The following is a 5,000-nucleotide window of genomic DNA, read 5'->3' as shown; positions in this document are numbered from 1 at the left end:
TTTAGTAATTTTATAATGCACTAATAATCCCCCTCAGTCTGCGGACGCCTCCACCCCCTCCTCCTCCCCTCCCTCCCTCCCTCACTCACCGCCCCCCTTCCCCGCTTCGGCCTCCCAGGCTTCTCCGCCGCGGACCCGGCTCGGCGTGGCACTGGTAGCAGGGCATAGAGGAACCAAGGGGTGAGCGGGTGCCTGGCGGGGGCCCGTGGACTCCCGTGGGTCCTTCAGCCACGAGTTCTGCGGGGAGGGGGCAGGCCAGGACAGAGGCGGGTCTCTGTGCCTGAGGCCGGAGAGGCTCTGATTTGAGCTGCTCCTCTGATAGGACGGAGCGCTGAGGCCCCGCGAAGGGCAGGGACTTGGCTAAGGTCACAAAGCGTCCCAGAGGCCACTCTGGGGCTGGGCTGGGGTTGGCGGGGCCAGGCCCTCACGCTCCTGCTTCTCTGGTTCCTCTCGTGGTCTGAGCGGGTCTGCAGAGCGGCCTGAGCTCAGGGCTGGGCCGCGTGGGGACTCGGTTCGCTGCTGCTCAGCTCCTTCGCTGGGGAGCCGGTGTCCCCGCGGCCCCCGCCCCTGGCCCTCAAGACCCAGCCCCGCGCCTTGCCGGTTATTAGACAGCTCGCGGGACTGTCTGCGGGCCGCCTCTTTCCTGCTAATTATCACCTTATGAAAAGTGTTTCATTAAGGAACTCTGCTTTTGATTAATTATCGACAGAATGCTGACCAGAAAGAAATGAAATTAATCTCTGACCCCGTCTGGGTAACACTGGAAATTCATCACATATCCTTTTAATATTGAAACACAGTGCAGAATTTTAATAGAAAATATTGTTTTTCCAAACCTCCAGTCTTTATTAATGCCCCTGGGCAGGGAATGATATTGCTGGCAATATAGCAGTCTTTGTTCATTTTAAATTTATTAAACATAATGCACTTCATTTTCAAACATTTTACTGTTTCTTTTTAATTTTACTCAGTGTAAGTACAGAATAAAACCTTTTTAAACATTTAAGATATTGAAAACCCATATACGAGTGTATAACGGGAACGCTCCGGCCATCAAATAAATTTAAGTAGAAGCAATTGTAATTTTAAGCTCCCAAGTATTATCCCCTTCAGACATTAAGGCAGTATCCGTAACCATCAAATGGAAGTGTGAGGAGGAGAGGCTGCTAGGCCCCCTGGCCCCGGGAGACCTCAGCAGAGGGCCCGGCCTAGTGGAGCAGCCCAGCAGCCCCTCCAGGCCGCTTGGCTTGGTGGGGTGGGCACTATCTCTTCCGTTTTGTTGGTCCAAGAGAAATGATTCTTGGAGGCCAGGGTGCTTGTCTGAGAGGAGAGGTGGCCCCATCTACCCACTCTGTCCAGCCCACCAAGGGCCTACCCTTCCTCTTGAATGGACACGGGGCTTTCCCGGATTGGAAGGCAATTCCTTCCTTTGAGAGTCATGCTGGGCTCCCCCAACCCCAGCAGAGGTGCTTTCAGGCCTGTCCCATTGAGGTGGGCACCTGGCCAGTTCCCAAGCCTTAGGGTGGGGGCTCCCCTGAGATCATGCCCCGCCCCTCCTTCCAGGCCAGCAGCTGCCAGAGGAGCTGGGCCAGGCACCCTTCCTTATCCTCAAACCGCCCCCAACCCCGCATAACTCCCCCCTTCATCCCCTTTCCCCGAGGAATCCAAGCTCCGAGTTTAATGAGTCGTGAAGTGTGAGAACTTCCTGAGACCCCAGCGCCCCTGATGCCAATTCCAGATGTGCGAGGTGGGAGGGGCTGCGGCTCCTGGCCGGTGAAGACCTAGCCACCCTGGTCGGACTCCACTGTCCTGCATCCAGGTTCCAGCCATCCAGGCCCTGAATTGGAAACAGGCAACTTCTCCACTGAGAAATTACTCTTTTTATTTCTTGTAGCATTCCTGGTGCCCTATTTCACGGCACCGACAAACGGAATATTACTTTTAAAACACTATGAAATACCAGGTCCTGTCTTCAGTGCTATTTCGGGGGGATTCAATTTTTGCTGAATGGGGAGAAGCTCCAGCATTTCTTTTGGGGGCTGATTGGTGGCTCCATGGGAGGAAGAAGAAAATTCTCAGGGATTGACTTGGCATTCTGGAGAGCCTTGTTGGTGTCTGGGTTCACCCACCTGCACTTACCGATATGCTCACACCCAGCAAACATGTCTTAGACAGGGTCAGATACGATGCGCAGCACATTGTACCAGACCGCTCCTGTGCGTTAGCGTTCTTTATTACTCGCTAGGCGAGTGACTCTTTACAAGGTTATCTATGATCTATGATTTATCTGCCGGCAGGTCTCTGTTGATCCCCCCCTGTCCCCCCCCCCCACCCCAGCACTTCTCTGTTCGGTACCCTGATCTCATGGAGAAGTTACTCTGACCTGCTGGAAAAGAAGTTCCTCACTTTCTGTGTTAGTGAATGTTCCATTTTGGCCAGACCTCAAAGCAGACAACTTTGTTTCCCCGTGTTTGTGGTCAGGGCTGGGAGAGGCACTGGAAAAGCGGGCTTTTCTGGAAAAATTTCAGTGCTCAGTTTGGGTGGAGATGGCTGCCCCCTCTTGCTTCTCATCAGGGCAGCAGACAAGAACAGGCTGCTGGGAACCAGGAGAGGGCCTTCTATCTGCTTGGGCCTGCCCCCTCCCTGCCCGCAGCAGGCTGCCCACCCCTGGGGGCCCTGTGAAGCCAGGCTGGAGGGGCCTTTCCCAGGTGCTAGGAGCTGCCAGCAGTGAGGTCTGGGGACCCAAAGTGAGCCTGGAGGGAAGTCTGTAAGGTCAACAGCCTGGGATACGTTAGGGTGTGTGTGGGGAGAGACCTTCCCCAACCCCACAAATAAGAAAGAAGCTGGGGCATAATAAGTGGAGATAACATCAGAGTCCCCACTGATCCTGCCATTACATTCTGTCTTCCAAGACCTTTGCCCAAGGCTATTCTGCCAGTCCCCTGGAAGAGGAGAAGCCAGGAGTGAGGACAGAAGGACCGGCCTGGCTCTCCTGTCACTCCATCTCACCAGGCTAGGGCCAAGGAGAGTCCAGAAAAGAAGCACTAGCTCAGTGGCCTGTGAGCTTCATCCCCCCCCCCCATCTACTTAAACAAAAAACAAACAAGCAAAACAAAGCACAGAGGCACCTGGGCTACCCCTCAAGTCCAGTGCGTCCTGCTGGACCTGCGCAGCCTCCGCAGGCTCCGTTCAACCGTGTTGGAGGGTCTCCCAGTGTGGCGCACCCCTGTGCTTTCAGGATCTAAGGCCGCCCTGCTTCTGGGCCAGAAAAGCCTCTCACCAGGTCTGGGCCCTGAGTCCTGGGCCCCTGCTGTGCAGAACCCACTGTCTCTGGAGTTAAGACTCTCTCTCTCAAAAAAAAAAAAAGATAAAGCGATTTAAAGATAATTAATTGCATTAAACTATTGACTAACTACCTCGTTCAATAGTAATTCATTTAGAGAATATTAAAATCGGAGGAACAATAATAAAATTGATGCCAATTCTCACGGGGAGGGAGATGGCCAGCAAATTGGATACTTTTCTTAATCTGGCGTAAATAATAACACGTCTGCTCCCCTTCTCTCTCAGGCCGATTCCCGTATCATTTATTCCAGACTCTAAAGCCGGGTTTCATAATTGATATCAGTTACTCAATGAGTGCTTTTTCATTTGTTCTTGTTATCCGTGATAATTGCGAAGTTCAGCCTCTCTCAGAGTTGAGATTCGGCTCTACCGTGGAGGCCTGCCTGGTTCCTCCAGCACAGCTCAGGGGCAGGACTGGGAGGTGGGGGGCTCTGGCTGCTGCCCCGCCCCCAGGCGCTGTTGTACGCCTTTCGGGGTAGATGCACACAGCCCCCGCCTGGGGCCCAGATGCAGGGACCCGACCGTGGGGGCTGGAAAGTGCGGGGGCCTTCCTTGGGGCATGACCATCCCGAGCCCCGCCATCCCTGAGAGGCACGTTCAGTGGCAGACCCAGGGTTCAGAGCTGCGGCAACAATCCGTTTTTCAAACAAAAACGGTGAATCCCAAACGGCATCTGGGGAAAAAATGCCACAGAGCCTGGAGGAGAATTTGGGAGCTGGAGAAAGAGAGGGACACTTGACTGAGGGGCAGCTGGACCAGGGGTGGGGCGCCGCAGGGAGGGATGCTGGCTCCCAACCTACTCTCCCTCTCTGAGCCCTGGGCACAGGATTGTCGCAGACAGGCCGGCCCGGAGCCCCGGCAGCCAGTCGGGTCCTCGAGATGACTATTTGTTATTTATTCACTTATTTATTCATTTATAAAGTGTTTACTTAGCTCGGTGCAGATGTAACATCTCATTTACAGCGCGGCCTCGGGGCATAGAAACAATTGGCAACAAAAGAGTAACTCCGGAGAATTAGAGAAACACACGCGCGCACACACACGCGCACACACACACACCAACAACAGAGCTGGGTTGGGGGAGCGGGTAGGGCGCAGAGCGCGGGAGAGGGGCCGGGACCCGCCGTCGGACTCTGGGAGGCGACCCCGCAGGAGTCGGGTGGGGGCTGCGCGGGTGCGCACTGACCCGGCTGGGCTGGCCGCGCTTAGGGCGCCTTTGGAGCGGGTCCGGGCCTGCCCGGGACCCCGAGGCGGCGGCAGCCAGGGCGGCCCCACGCAGGGCGTGCACCTCTGCTTCGCGGTGCCGGCCCCTCCCAGCCGGCGCCCTGAAGCCCTCTTCCCGGCCCCAGCGGAGGGCACGCAGGCCTCGCCGCGGACCACCTCCTCCCGGCCCCCATCGCGGCGGCCTGAGCCCCCTGCAGCCCGTCCTGGTGGCCGCGTGACCATAGCCGCGCAGCGGGGAAACTGAGGCCCCGCGGCGCTGTGGCCCGGGCGCCTGGGAAGGTGCGGGGAGCGGAGGGCTCCAGCTGGGGCGCGAGGGATGGAGGGGGCGATGGGGGGGGCGCGCTGGCGGGACCCCGGGCCCGGCCCTCCCCTGCGCCGCCGGGGTCTCGGCAGTGGGTGTCAGCCGGCCGCTCACAGAAGGGGCTGCAGGG

Source organism: Neomonachus schauinslandi, chromosome 5 (assembly GCF_002201575.2).
Source record: "Neomonachus schauinslandi chromosome 5, ASM220157v2, whole genome shotgun sequence".
In the NCBI taxonomy this organism is placed as follows: Eukaryota; Metazoa; Chordata; class Mammalia; order Carnivora; family Phocidae; genus Neomonachus; species Neomonachus schauinslandi.
The sequence above is the reverse complement of the archived record's forward strand: the minus strand, read 5'-3'. Positions refer to the sequence as shown.